At 41.1% G+C, this 15,917-nt stretch overlaps 1 long non-coding RNA gene across 1 annotated transcript; it reads left to right on the forward strand.

Annotated features, from left to right (window-relative positions):
- Window positions 1–1,994: 1,994 nt before the first annotated feature.
- LOC114815176 lies at window positions 1,995–11,784 on the forward strand. The gene is made up of 3 exons (XR_003762957.2): window positions 1,995–2,154; window positions 2,455–2,612; window positions 10,649–11,784. It is a non-coding gene; the product is annotated as an uncharacterized LOC114815176 (long non-coding RNA).
- The last annotated feature ends 4,133 nt before the right edge of the window (window positions 11,785–15,917 follow it).

Consider the following 15,917-nt stretch of genomic DNA (forward strand, 5'->3'; position numbering starts at 1 on the left):
TTTCATTCGCTCATTCATTCATTCAATTATATTTATTGACTATTTACTATGTGCAGAGCACTGTACTAAGTGCTTGGGAGAGTGCGACCTAACAGTAAGCAGACACATTCCTTGCCCACGATGAACTTACATTTTAGAGGCACATAGTCTTAGAGGCACCCCATTCCTTCTCCATCAAAATGGGACTATACTTCAATTCAGTGAGAACTGTGTTTTCATATCCATAAGTACTACTGCTGAACTTTTAATATGCTTACCATTTTTACATTGGCTTGCATTTCTATACCTTTACTCGTGAAACGGCCTTTAGCAGTATTGAAAAGGAGGCTACTGGGTTAAAAGTCTGCAAGATCCAGACCTTCCTTTAAGTCTTTCATTTCACCTCTAATTCCTAAATACGCTTTTGTTCTCTCTTATTTCCTTTAATAGCCTGGAATTTTTCTTGTGACGACTTCATAGAGCTCCAGCAACAGCTAGGCACTACCTCTCCATGCTGAGTCATTTTCTTATCCAAAGTCCATACTTAATTCACCACAAACATACCCACGCAGAGGTCAGAACCTCTCATCACTCATGTCATTTCTGAGATCCAAATGTGTAAGCCTGAAGATATGACTCTAAAATCCATGTTCTGCCCTGCATAGTGCATCGGCTAACCCAGGTCTGTTTCTCTTTCCCCTGCACCACCTGGGGAAAATTCCTATATTTCTTCCTTGGTTACTTACTGTCTAGATTCTACCTCCAATTCTGAAATGGGCTCTTAGGCCATAACATAACTTGAGTGCCTCCACTATTTTCTCTGTAAGCTTCTTGTTCAATCAGTCAGTCAATCAGTCAATCAATGGTATTCAGTGAGCACTTAGTGTCTGCAAAGCAATTTACTAGACACTGGGAGAGTACAACAGAGTAAGTAGACAAAACCCCTGCCATCAAGGAGCTACATTTTTAAACACTTTTTAAAAATTCTCCTGTGAGTTTTCAAATATCACTTACGTCACGATTCTGTCTACACAATCATGTAAGTGGAGAACTGAGGCAATTTTCCAGATAATATCCCTTTCATTTATTTGAAATGTGAATTTTGAAGGCCACAAGTATGTTTTGGGGCTCAATTATGAGGATAGTTTGTTAATACATATTTGGTCTTTGTCTATAATTTGTATTTCATTTCTAAGAAGTTTGCCCTGTTAGGAAAATTTTAGACACTCTTTTCTTGATAAAATGTTTTCAAGGGATTTACTGAGTTAATATTTATATTTGTTTCACCATTTTGCACCTATCAGTCCTTTTATATCAGAAAAAAATAAAATGAAAGTTCGCTCGCTAATTCAGCTGGCCACAGAAGTATTATAAGGCTCAAAAGTGGAGTTGAGATCGTTTGACTGTGTGAGCAATTTCCAAGTGACTTTGATGAATAAAAGTAGATAACCTGGATAATGCAGGAAAAAGTGGTCTTTTTTAAATAGCTGGGTTTTTTGTCCATATTATACAGATTATTTTCTCAGTGCTATTTAGATAAATCCTAGATTACAGTAGCAAACAAAATGGGAATGAACACACTCCTCCCCCACCCACCCACCTACAATTTTCTTCAGGTTATTCCCATATTTGACTGGATAAAAGATGAAGCTAGTACAATTAATGCTTATTAATAAGGACTCATGACCTGAATAATGATTTCAAATTATTCAGACCTCACACCCTTCAGGGTTGAGTGTAAGAAAGGGAAGTTAGCATCTTGCTAGTTTGACATCTGAAAGGCATTTGGCACTGAAAGTGCTTTATTAAAGGCCACGAGTTTGTGATGGTCATGGTTTTGTCAACTTGAAATAAGAATTTGTATTTGTAATATTTTTAAATTCCCCAGTCTGATGGAGCAGCGAGATTAGAATTTTATGTATTCCCCTCTCATTAGAAACCAGCTGTAGTGGAAAATCAGTCATTTCCTGAGAACTAATGACCAATTTTCTACCAATCAGATTTAAGAACATGATCCCACAGCTTGATGAAACACTTTGCTGGAAAAATACAGATCGCCCTGCAAGACAGAAGACATTTGAATTATTTGATTTTCCTGCTCCAAAATATCAACTGGTGGATTTGTCTTCACTTCTGGAATTAATTGCTATTTTCATAACCAATGGATGTGCTAAGGTAATGTCTATCATTTCCTTATTCATAACTAATGGCTAATGTAGAGAAACAAACCTCTCCGTGACCATCCCCCTTATAAATTACTACAAGATGTTCTGCAGACATCTCCAGAGAGATGAGCATCAGCTTCAAAATACCCAGATTTCTTGGATCACAGGTTCAAATCATAGCATGTTTAAACTTGGCCCTTTATCTTAGCAAAGGAGATAGAGTAGGGGGCCTCAGAATGATCTCATTGGAGGGGCTCCAGAGATGACCATAGCACTTTGTGTTGGAATATAATATTTCCTTGTCTCATAGGTGATTTTTCTGGGCCCAAGATGGAAAAACTGGGAAACAGAGGCTGGACTTCATGGATGGATGGAATTATTATCGATGAATACAGGATATAGAGCCAGTTTGGATCACTGTAGAATGATGTTCCTACTCTTCTTTGTTTTGGCCTGATTAATCTGGATGTAAGTTTCACTTCATTTTGCTTGTGTAAATACAGCCTGAGAATGACTTACTCCTACATTCTGTGGAGGGAGACATAATGGTGTTTTTTTAAAAAAATAAGATGGGTGCCTCTCTCTAAGGAGCTCAAAGTGCTCGTTAGAGCTCAACTTTTAGTGAATCCTCTCAACATCCTAATTGGCAAGAAAGGTAAAAGCATGGGCAAATAGAGACAGAGAATGGTGTTGTCAGTTGGTCAAGATCGAATTATGTTCTGAGAATGATGAGTCAGTCTCTGACTCAGCCAGACAAGGTGATTTTGTGGAAAAACTCTCTGCAGAAAATTTCTGTTTTGACCCCAGGAAAACATCTAATCTCTGGCACCAAACTCAAGTTCATGGGGAAAGTGCTCTGCAGGAGACACATGTCTTTCACTAGTCCCACTTTGGTACCTTGAAATAGTAGCGTAGAAGTAGTATGAACATTTATTGAGTGTCCACAGTGTTCTCTGGGTGCAGTGTCCTGCATTAAATGCTTGGGAAGTACAAAATGAGCAAGTGATAAATGCCCACAAGGATCTTATGCTGAAATGGTAGAGACAGACAAAAAGAACAGCAAACTCAAAATAAATAATTAAATTTATAATTGAATGTGACAATATGTGAATACTGAAGACAGGTATAAGTAAATACCTAAGTGCTAGAGATGGCTGATCAATCAGTGATATTTATTGAGCACTTACTGTGTGGAGAGCATTCTACAAAGCCCTTGGGAAACTACAGTAGAGAAGCAGCATGACCTAGTGGAAAGAACATGTATTTGGGAGTCAGAGGACCTGGGTTCTAATCCCAGCTCTACCAACTGATAGCTGTGTGACCTTGGGCAAGTCACTTGACTTCTCTGTGCCTCAGTTTCCTCAGCTGTAAAATGGAGATTAAATCCTCTTCCCTCCTCCTTAGACTGTGATCCCCATGTAGGACAGGGACTGTGTCCATGTTTGACACATGGTGAGTGCTTAACAAATACCATAAAAAATACAACCGAGTTGGTAGACACGTTCCTTGCCTACAGAGACCCTACAGTCTAGAGGAGGAGATAGACATAAGTATAAATAAATAGTTTATAATATACATTGCTGGGAAATTTTCAGGCAAGGTGTGTTGGAGGAAAAAGGCTTCCAGGATGGCTTTGAATATGAAGAGGGCTGCTTTGTCAGATTTGGGGAGGTAATTCCAAACCAAGGAAATAACAACAGTTAAGGGATGGAGTTGGGAGAGGCAAGAGCAAGCTACCTATAAAAGGTTAACTTGGGAGGAGTGAAAAGAGTGGGCAGGGGAGTAGCAGTGGAAGAGGGCAGATGTCAATACAACTGTCTGATGGTCAGATAGTCTTTTCCATCTGAAACCTGATCCCCTCCAATTCTGCCACTATGGGGAACCTCACAGCCATTCCAGAATGCAGCAGAGTGAAGGAAGCAGTTGTCAGTCAGGCAGGCTCCCAGGCTGTTCCTCGGTAAAACAGAAAAAATAATTCACCTGAAAATGACTCTGCTTGACCCAGACCTGCTTCCTCTTTAGACAACCAACATGGCACTTAGACAGTTCCCCATGTCTTATCTGTTACTCAACTTTTTAAGAATACCCCTTCTTTTCCCCTGAATGAAAGTTTAATAATGATCGGATCAAAAGGCATGAATGAGCCAGTCATGTCTGCAAGAGTTCAACCCAGGAGTTTGCAGCCAATTCCAAAATACTAAGACAGATTTAACTGTTTGCCAATCTCCTTTTTGTCCGAGTGAAAAGAAAGCTGGAAACATTAGGGCTGTTAAGAAACATGTGGATTTGGGATTGCTTTTGGCAGCGAGGGTGGGATTTGTGCTGGGCAGACTCAGCCACAGCCGAACCTGAGAACAAGATCAGGCTTCTCTCATCAAATAGTCTCCAGAAACTTGGAAAACTTCTCCCTTTGAGTATCATAGGATAAGAATCCATTCCAACATTTGTAAATTGCTACTAATTATAATTAAAGCCTCTCCCTGGTACTGGGCTACAATGATCTTCTTCATGTCCATGTTGGAAGAGCTGAGTGGTGTTCTGACATGCTGCGAATACAGCTGTTACTGTCCAGCCTGACTTGACTGTTGTTTTAGTGAACTGGTCTTTATCCTATCTCATAGGAATAGCTTGAAGCTAACTTTTCCTATCTGGGAAATGTTCTGAAATCTCCAGATGAATTTGGCTGTAACAAGCACAGGCAATTATTACTGTGGCCAGGGCTGGGTAGGCCGAGCACCCGCTAAGGGCCTGGTGGCCAAAAAGACCAGGACAGCACAGAGCCTCTCTCTGTGCCCCAGAGCAGCACTATTACTTAGTTGGCATCACCACTGCCACTGCCGCCTTGGCAGACCAATTTGTCCTGGCAGTGGTCCTGCCAGGAGGTAGCACTGCAGTGAGGCCACAGAAGTCAGTCTATCATATTTATTGAGCGCTTACTGTGTGCAGAGCACTGTACTAAGTGCTTGGGAGAGTACACTACCACAATAAACAGAGCACTGCAGAGCACCGTGGCCCAGGGTGAGGCTTCTGCATCCGTTGCCTGGCTCCTTTGGCTCCCAAGCAGCACTGCATCCTGGCAGAACCCTGGCTCATGCTAAAGGGGTAGCCATGAGGGGCGAGGGGTGGGGGGAGATGTGACACCAAGGGCACTATGATTCTGCCCCCTGCTGGCACAAAGGTCCCCCTGACTCTTACCATCACCAAACTTGGGTTCTGGTGTTTAAAGCAAAGTGAAACAAGTATTCATAAAAGGTAGATAATAATAATAATCCTAATATTTGTTAAGAACTGACTAAGGGCCAGACACTCTGCTAAGTGCTAATGAGGACAGGGAACTAGTCTACCAACTCTGTTGTATTGTACTCTCCCAAGTACTTAGTACAGTGCTCTGCACACAGTAAGCACTCAATAAATGCCATTGATAATGAAGATTAGATACAGTTCCTGACCCTTGAGAAGCTCACAGTCTAATGGGGGAGGGGAGCAGATATTTAATCCCCATATAACATATGAAGAAATGGGGACTCGGAGAAGTCAAGTGATTTGCTCAAGGTCTCGCAGCAGACAAGTGGTGGAGTGAATTTGAAATCCACTTAAAGATACACATTGGTCTTTTATGTATACATGAGGTACACTTATTTTGAGAATTAAATATTTTCACTTAAAATAACATGGCTTTATTTTTGCAAAGCAGCATTTGACCATTTTGCCCCTGTAGGCCCTTTAAGTTAGCAATGATTCAATTAAAACAACCATACAATGAAGTTTGCGTATTTTTATAAAGCCTTTTATTAAGTCCTTCCTAGGTGTCAAGCACTGTGCTAAGTGCTGTGACAGATATAAAGATAATCAGATCAGACTCAGTCCCTGTCAAACAATCATTCTGAACTCGTTTTGAAATTTTCCCAGCCCCAATTAAAATTGAACCTCACTCAGTCCTTTCCTTCCTTCGCTTATTATTATTAGTATTTTAAAATGTTCTGTCTAGGGAATGTGACTGCAACCATTCATGAAAAGAACTCTTTTCTGAGCTGTCACAGTCAGATAAGGAATCCCATGGCATTCATAAAGTGCTCAGTTATCCCTAGGGTGCAAATTGCAAATAAAAAAAAATATAGGTACTGTATTTTGTGCCACTGATATTCGTGGCCTTTGGAGTTCTTTCTGAATAATTGTGACCCCTCACCCAAAAAACTTTGTCCTTCTAGACTGGGACCTAGTAGATCTCTGAGCCCCAGAGTGAGTGATTGGCAAGGATGAAATAGAGCCAGTGTGGTACTGCCCAAGCCACTATTACTAGGGTCAATATCTTTACCCAGGCTCTTGGTCCTGAAGTCTCTGGACCAAGGCTCATACATTGTTCTGGATGGAAAGACCTCATCATTATAAGATCTCATTGCAAATCTGCCTTCATTCAGCAGCAATTTATTGATAATAGTAGAGTTCCAGACTCATGAAGATTGTCCCAAGACAATGGAGGAATTTCACTTTTAGATGCTGTGGGGACTTGAAGGTCCAATAACTGCAGAGAGGGTGAACCGAGATCGGGGGGAGGGGGCGGGGGAAGGATCAAAGTGGGAACAGGTTAGGGGTCAGTTACAGTTTGACCCGGTGACAAGGCTGTCTGTGGGGGTGGGACACCAAATCCAATGAGCTTCATCCAGAAGTGACATTGAAGTACTCCCAATTCCTCTGTAGCCCTTATATTTATATCTGATAAATTCTATTACTTCTTCCTACCTGCAATGTATTTAAGTGTTTATCTCCCCAGCTAGATTGCAAGCTCCTTGAGGTCAGAGATCCTGGATACTGATTCTAATTGTATCCTCTCAAGTGCTTAGTATAGTGCTCTGCAAACAGAAGGTGCTTAATAGATGCTATTGATTGACTGACTGAAGTTAAATAAGCCATATTGCCATGAGCCTGTGAAGATCAAATCAGTGTAAGGTAAGGGTCAGCCCAAATTCTCCTTCTGATTCCATTCCTGAGTCCAAGCCTGAGTTCAGTCCAAGGCCAGTTGATTAACAGAAAACATTTCAAGCTTTTCCACCTTCAGCCCAGTCTCTTTAGTTGTCCCTAGCTGGGTAGCCTCAGGCAGAAGAGGAACTGGAGAAGATGGGGAGAGAAAGGGAGGAGAGGAAGGGCACATCTGTCAATTGTGCAGATTTAAGAACCAATTCTGAGGTACAGTCAGTTCTGTCATAAAATGGGTTTTCACAAGGCACTTGGATTAGAAAGCTTTCTAAAGAATTAGGGAAGTTCTTCCAATTATTTGCCTCTGTCTGACTAGAACTCTATGCTCTGTTGGAGGAAGCTGTTAGTTCCAGTGTACAACATCAAACTTGGTACGATTACAACAGTGCAATTTCTCCTTAATAATAATTAAGATATTTAATAATGTTGGTATTTGTTAAGCGCTTACTATGTGCAGAGCACTGTTCTAAGCGCTGGGGTAAACACAGGGGAATCAGGTTGTCCCACGTGGGGCTCACAGTCTTCATCCCCATTTTACAGATGAGGGAACTGAGGCACAGAGAAGTGAAGTGACTTGCCCACAGTCACACAGCTGACAAGTGGCAGAGCTGGGATTCGAACTCATGAGCCCTGACTCCAAAGCCCATGCTCTTTCCACTGCGCCACGCTGCTTCTAGACTGTAGGCTCGTTGTGGGCAGGGACACTTGGAGGGCGTCCCAAGTATTTGCTAAGTGCTTCCTATGTGTTAGGCACTGTACTAAACACTGCAATAGATACGAGCAAATCGGATTGGACACAGTCCCTGTCCCACGTGGGGATCACAGTCTCAGTCCTCATTTTACAAATGAGGTAACTGAGGCACAGAGAAGTGAAGTGACTTGCCCAAGGCCCCACAGCAGACAAGTGTCAGAGCTGGACTTAGAACCCACGAGCTTTTGACTCTCAGACCTGTGCCCTATCTCCTATGCCATGCTGTTTCCTTAACACAGGACCCTTCCAAAATACGATCCCTGTTGAGCAGGAGATTTGAGTGTCTTGGCGAGAAAGTAATCTCACAGCAAACAAATCTTGCCCCTGTGAGCTTAATCCAACCATTTACAGTCCTAATTGCTGCTTTGCAATCAAAAGCACTAGAATAAGCCCCACATTTGCTAGAAGGAAAATAAAACTGCTAGGATTTGCTCTGTTAAGAAACAGGTGGGATCTGTTAAGTTTTTTGTTTCTTTTTTGGCAAACTGCTGTGTGGTTCCCCTTACGAAGGCACATACACAGCCACAACCACACCCTTGGAAGAAGCTTGATTGGTGATGACACATTGGCACTGGAAATCGTTACATTAAAAGTTTCTTACTGAATTATTATTTGTAGTAGAAATGGCTGGATAGGAAAAATATTTGCAGAATGTAAGGTTGGGGAAGAATATGAAGATATTTATGATCCACCCATTATTTTTGACCAAGAAAGGAAAATGGAAACTAGAATGGGAGTGGACTGACAGATGAATCAAATAGAAAATTCTCTGAACCCACAGGGAAAAAAAGTTTTTAGCCTGATCTAACATGCAACAGTGCAATGATTTGGAGATGGCATGAACAAGGAAATCACATGTGATAAAACAGAATTGTGTCCACAATCTAAAGCCAACCAATGGGCAGCTCCGCCTAATGAACCCTTGGCAGGCTGGGGACCTGGAAATCAGAACATCCCTCTCCCCTGGTGCTAGCAGTGACATGCCAAAGGTCCACTTATAAATGTGTCAAAAGAGGGAAAGAAGTTTTCTTCTGTCCTTCAGGAGAAACAGCATGGCCTAATGGATTGAGTATGGGCCTAGTATTCAGAAGACTTGGATTCTAATCCTAGCTCTGCCATCTGTCTGCTGTGTGTCCCTGGGCAATTTGCTTCTCTGTGACTCAGTTACCCCATATGTAATATGGAGATTAACCCTGTGAGCCCCATGTGGGGCAGGGACTGCGTCCAACCTGACAAACTTGTATCTCCCCCAACACTTAGTAGAATGCCTGAAGTAAGTGCTTAATAAATACCATTAAAAAAGGAGTTAGGGCCCTCCGAAGGAAGGTAAGAAAGGCAATTTATAGTGGGAAATGTCTAACTTACAGGCTCAAGTTGAACTGGAGGTGTATAGAACAACATCTTAATCATGGATCCACAAATAGTACAAGATTGTGGTTCTTCAGCTTGCTGATTGAGAGTCCGTTTTTGAAGTGGGTCCTTGGGAGGTTGTTTCTGAAGAAAGATTAAAGATAAAGGTGATACTGTGATAGGTCTGCCTGTCAAATATTCAACTCTCCAGAGATGACAGTTCATATTTCAGGCTCAGGGCAAACGACCCCACCCCACTCACTTGGGAGCCCCACAGTATGACACTGGCTTAGTCAGGCCCTGAATTGGTTTGGAATGCACTCTCCTCAGGTGCCTGATCTCACCTGCCAGTCCAGCAGCATTGAGAACCAGAAGTGGACCTTGTCCAGAATGAATGAAGATATCTGGTCTAGAGCTCCTCATTGGCCAGATTTTCAAGGCCCAATCCAATTTAGCCCTGCCCCTCTTCAGCCCAAACCTCACAAGGAGCAGCATTCATGTGGTCTAGCCAGCTCAAATGCTAGTCTGTCTGTAGCAGGGCTAACTTGTAAAGGGGCAGTGATTTTTGGAGGGTTCGGGCAACATGTCTGGATAGGATTCAGAAGTTCAACTGAGCTGGTGGAAGGCAGAATGGAGGTACAGGAGGAAATCCTATGTGTGATTGGTCAGTAGGAAAGAGTTAAGAGTGTTTTATGGCAGTGTAGTCTCCACCACTTCACTCTCAAGGGACAATCTTATTATACTAGGGGGAATCAAAAACTGGTGGGGTAAGTTGGGGAAGCAATGGAAAAGGTAAAAATTGCTCTTTTTACTGTGAATAATGGTGCCATAGTAACATGCCATGGTAACAACTGGGACTGTTGTTACAAACTACCAGGCTATGTAATGGTGAAGGCAGCTGAACCAGAGTGAAAAGAAATGGGCTTATTGTGGTTCATGGAGTCTGGTTGAACTGTTCCCATGGTTTTGAGCCAGTATGTTAATTACTAAGTAGTCTAGTACTGATTTTAATGCTTAGCTGATAAAATATTGTATTACTGAAATATTAGTTGAGAAATGGATCATCAGTCAGAAAATTTAGGAGAAACAGATAAATTTCTCCTGAAAAGGGAATTCCCTGGAGATGTGGTTTATTCTGTATTAATAAACTTATTCACATTTTTCATCTCAAATAACATAAAATATAAAGCTAATTTTTGAAATTTAAAAGGGAAATCTTTTCTGAGGAAAAATAGATTCTAATAGCTATTTTTAATAGACAATGATAAAGTATCTTTTATGATTATTTTAGTGACCTTATAGGGATGATTTAAAACAAAACCAAACAAAATGAAACAAAAAATACTCAGCATTCCACTGAGATATTTTTCCACCTAGCAAAAGCAATACAACCAAATAATATTAATGAGAATGTTTATCCATTTTCCAGGGAAACCAGCCACATCCCATGTTTTTCATTGGTAACAAAGAGCTAAACTTTGCCACTGAATTCTGCTACCTAGGCAGAGCACTATTCAAAGATGAAAGATATATGAAGAACTGGAAAACAAAATCAAGGAAACAAGTATGTCTTCACAGAATGAAATGACAAATGGAGCAATAAGCATCATACCAAACAAAAGACCTAAACAGTTTGAAGAGTAATGCACATCTCCGAGATTGTTAGACGTGGGACTTACCAAAGAAACCACAACTGGATTCTGGAGCACTTTCATCAGCTATGAGTCATGCTTAATATCTCATGGCAAGACGGGACCACCAACAGTGAGAGATCTTGGAATGTAATCAGTTTACCACCATTGAGATGATATTCCCTGCAACAAAACTTTGATGCCTGGGACTTATGGGAGAGTGGATGATAGATAGCAGGATAACCAAGTTTTTCCGTATGGCAAATTGAAATGGGGCATATACAAGCAGGGAGGGAAAAACACAGATTTTTTAAAGGTACAGTAAGGCACAGTCTAAAATAATATGTTTAAGTAATGGACTGTCAAAAGGCAACTAAGTCTCTTATGGGCAGGGAAAGGTCACTTTGTTTTGTACTCTCCAAGTGCCTGGTACAGTACATTACACCTAGTGGATATGCAATAAATATTATTACTCCTACCACAACTGCAAGCAGACAACAACCTGGAAAGGGGCAGTGTCATCACGAAATCAATTAATCAATAAATGGTTTTTATTGAGAACTTACAGTGTGCAGAACACTATACTAAACACTTGGGAGAGCATACTACAACAGAGTTGGTAGACCTGTTCCCTGTCCTCAAGGAGTAAAATCATGATTCTAAGTGACAGGTTTGAAAATGATAACTAGCACTAAAAATGACAAACTCATTACCCTACCAAAGGACTATCTTAACATGAATCCACAGTAGAACTGGCAGTTGCATATATCTGCTCACATGAATAGTATTTCACTTTTAGTAACATCATGAAGATGATGCTCTTTCTCTACATATATTAAAGTTAATTTGTGTTTTTCTGAAACCCTAATGCATAAGCCTCTAGACTGTAAGCTTGTTGTGGGCAGGGAATGTATGTATTAATGTTGTATTGTACTCTTCCAAGCACTCTGTACAGTGCTCTGCACACACAATAAATGTGATGGAATGAAATGAATGAATGAATTAAATAATTTAAAGTGGATATGAAAAATGAAGAGGGAAGATTGCTGATGTTTGCATAGAAAGTAAATAGGTTCAAAGGATCTAGACAAATCAGTTAGTATACTAATTGGATCTGGTATTTATTTTGCTATTTCAGCAGGAATGAATGTGATCCAGAGAAAGAAAACATTGTACAAAGCAGAAAAGAAAGCATTAACAAAAATCAAACAGAAACATCTCAAGCTTGTAACTTAGGGTAACTCTATTGTAAGGGACATTACACATTAGTCCTTCCAATACACCTGTTAATTCTGATTTCTTTCGAACAGAGGATAAGCTTATTCTTAATTAGTTTCCACTAATCTCAGGGGACTAAAAAAACATTTTTCTTTAAAGTTCATAGCATGGAGCTGAACCATAAAACAATGATTAGTTCTTGAAGTTTTGTGAAAAATTTTTAATAAAAAGGAAGGCTAAAAAGAGATGTCTGTTTTTCATAATTGTAGACTGCTCCCAAGACAGCCATTCAGCCATCTTGAAAATCAATGTTTTGATGACCTTTGAACTCCCTTTTCCTGTTGAGTGTCTCTCCTACAGGTTGCTCCCCAGGATGAAAACAATAAAAGCAAATATATAACAGTAAAGGCCTGAGGTTAATGTCTTTAACAAGATAATGTTACTTAAGGGAACTGTAAACCAAATCATTCCTAAATTCCATTTGTTCATTGTAGCCCGGGATGTATTATGAAACCATATGTGTATGCAGCCTGCATTTCTTACTACGATATGATTGAGTTTATATGTTACTTATTTTGATCATGTGTCAGACTGTTAGTTTAATACTGTAATCATTCAAAATCCCTAAAAGATATACTGAGTAGCGTTTGATGTGGTTGCTGAATGTGGCATGTCTGTTCGTACACAGATTCAGCAGTGGTGCTTTATAAAGTTATCAGTGCTCAAGGATAAGATGGAAATAATCTTTCCAAGAAGTGTACTGATAAGTCTCTTTATTGGCGTACATATGTTATGCATTCATAGTCACCAACTTCTTTACAATTATGTAATATTTCTTGAAATTTTACCTACCCTCAACAACATATTTTCATCATAACTAAATCTCCCCAAAATTGTTTGAGATGACTACAAGAGATGTATGAATTTAAAAAGAAAATTCTGCTTTAGACAGTCTTTTAGGCAATATGGAACGTAATATATGAAACTACGAGTCAGATGCAATTGCAGAATTAAGATGAAAGGTTGACCTGCTCAGGTTTATGCAACACAAGCTAGCCGAAAGTGATTAACTAATCCTATGCAATACACTGTATAGAAAAATGGGAAATGAAATTTTTTTGGGGGAAAAATAAGTATTAAGTCCCAGAGCTAAACCTGGAGGTACCAAGATTCCAGGTTTCTTCTTAAAATCTCCTTAGCTGGTACTTATGGAATAACTGTCCTTTGAAATTTTCCATTTGTATTAGCTTTCTGTACACTGGGCTCAACCATAGTTCACAGCTTTTCTAGCCTAGAAACCAGTGATACCTCCTGGTCTATTTAAATACTTGGAGTTATGTCTCAGACCCAAGTCCGGAAGCTTGAGTTTAATGCCACCCCAATAACAAGATCCCAATTCTGACCATGGTCCAATTGCTTGCACAGTTAACCTCATTTTCATTTGTTTGCCCCAAATACCTTAAAGTTGAGTGCCTTAATCTTTACTCAGAGCTAGCAAAGAATCCCCAGAACTTAAGTTCAAGAATAGTTTTGGGTTTAACTAGTTGAGGAGAGCTGTCAGGTCATGAGTATCAAAGAGAATGCCATGAAAATTACTCACCCGTGTCAGACCCACAGCTCATCTAGTCCAGTATTCCATTTCTGATGGTGGCACCAAAGAATGCTTGAATGATCATTTTGATTCCCTACTAGACTCTAAACGTGGACAGGGATGGACCGTATTTTCCAACTGTATTGAACTCTCTGAAATGCTAAGTACAGTGCTCTGCAGATGGAGAATGCTCAATAAAAACTATCGATTGATTGATGACTGTCCTCCTTGACATCAATCATCATAATCAGAAATAGGCCTTCAAGCACCCTACCTTACCCTCTGATAACCCATTCTAAACTCAGCTGACCACAGTCCTATGAACAAACTCCTACCTTTTCCTCACTTGAGATTCTTTAGATTTTGAACCATTGCTTACATTTTTCCCCTTGCATGGAATTCCCTTCCTATTCAAATCTGTCATGCCTCCCTCCAATCCACCTTCAAAGATCTCCTAAAAAGCCACTGCCTCCAAGAGGCCTTCTCTGAATAATTGCCACTCCCTAGACTGTAAACTTGTTGTGGGCAGAGAATGTGTCTTTTATAACGTTTGTGGAAGCAGTGTGGCTCAGCGGAAAGAGCACGGGCTTTGGAGTCAGAGGTCATGGGTTCGAATCCCGGCTCGGCCACTTGTCAGCTGTGTGACTTTGGGCAAGTCACTTAACTTGTCGGTGCCTCAGTTACCTCATCTGTAAAATGGGGATGAAGACTGTGAGCCCCACGTGGGCCAACCTGATTCCCCTGTGTCTACCCCATTGCTTAGAACAGTGCTTGGCACATAGTAAGCACTTAACAAATACCAACATCATTATTATTACTATAACGTTATGTTGCACTCCCCAGAGAGCATAGTACTGTGCTCTGCACACAGCAAGTGCTCAATAACAACGATTGACTGGCTGACTGACTGACCTTCCAAGTCACATCACCCCATCAGCCGTCTTAGCTCTTAGCTGCATATCCATTCACCTATTATCAATTTATTTATATTTGCTTATGTTTGCTTTTATCCTTTAAAACTCAATTAAGCAATCAATGGCATTTATTGAGAGGGTGGTTTGTGCAGAGCACTGAATTACTTACTACATTGATTGGGAGAATACAATACTATGGAGACAGTAGACAAGATCCCTGACCACAAGGAGTTTACAGATTTATTCTGCTCTTAGTCTTTCATCTGCTGTTTGGCAATTTATATCTGCTTGCTTTTCCCATTAGAGTGTAAGTTGCTAGAAGGCTGGGAGCAGGTTTTTTACCTTTATTGTATGTTTTCCAAGTGCCTAGTTCAGTGCTTCTTAATGAATAATAATAATAATAATGATACTTGTTATGTGCTTACTATGCACCACACACTGTTCTAAGCACTAAAGTAGATACCAATTAATCAGGTTGGACACAGTCAATTCCTATATTACCAATGAGATAATTGAGACACAGAGAAGTAAAGAGACTTACCCAGGTCACACAGCAGACAAGTTGAGGAGTCAGGATTAGAACCCAGAGCCCTCTCACTCCCAGGCCCATGCTCTATCCACTAAACTACTAATCCACTAATCCACTAATCCTAGGTGTCATCTTTGAATTGGCTCTCTCGTTCACCCCACACATACAATCCGTTACCAAAACCTGCCGGTCTCACCTTTATAATATCGCCAAGATCCGCCCTTTCCTCTCCACCCAAACGGCTACCTTACTGCTACAGGCTCTAGTAATATCCCGGCTAGATTACTGTCAGCCTTCTCTCTGATCTCCCTTCCTCCTCTCTCTCCCCGCTCCAGTCCATTCTTCACTTCGCTGCCTGGCTCATCTTCCTGCAGAAACGCTCTGGGCATGTCACTCCCTTCTTAAAAACCTCCAGTGGTTGCCTATCAACCTCTGAACGAAACAAAAATTTCTCACTCTAGGCTTCAAGGCTCTCCATCATCTTGCTCCTTCCTACCTCTCCTCCCTTCTCTCCTTCTACTGCCCATCCTGCACGCTGCGCTCCTCTGCCGCCCACCTCCTCACCGTCCCCCGTTCTCGCCTATCCCGCCGTCGACCCCTGGGCCACGTCCTCCCGCGGTCCTGGAATGCCCTACCTCCTCACCTCCACCAAACTAATTCTCTTCCCCTCTTCAAAACCCTACTTAAAGCTCACCTCCTCCAAGAGGCCTTCCCAGACTAAGCTCCCCTTTTCCCTCTGCTCCCTCTACCCCCCGCTTCACCTCTCCACAACTAAACCCTCTTCTCCCCCCTTTCCCTCTGCTCCTCCCCCTCTC

Source organism: Ornithorhynchus anatinus, chromosome 11, assembly GCF_004115215.2.
Source record: "Ornithorhynchus anatinus isolate Pmale09 chromosome 11, mOrnAna1.pri.v4, whole genome shotgun sequence".
Classification (NCBI taxonomy): domain Eukaryota; kingdom Metazoa; phylum Chordata; class Mammalia; order Monotremata; family Ornithorhynchidae; genus Ornithorhynchus; species Ornithorhynchus anatinus.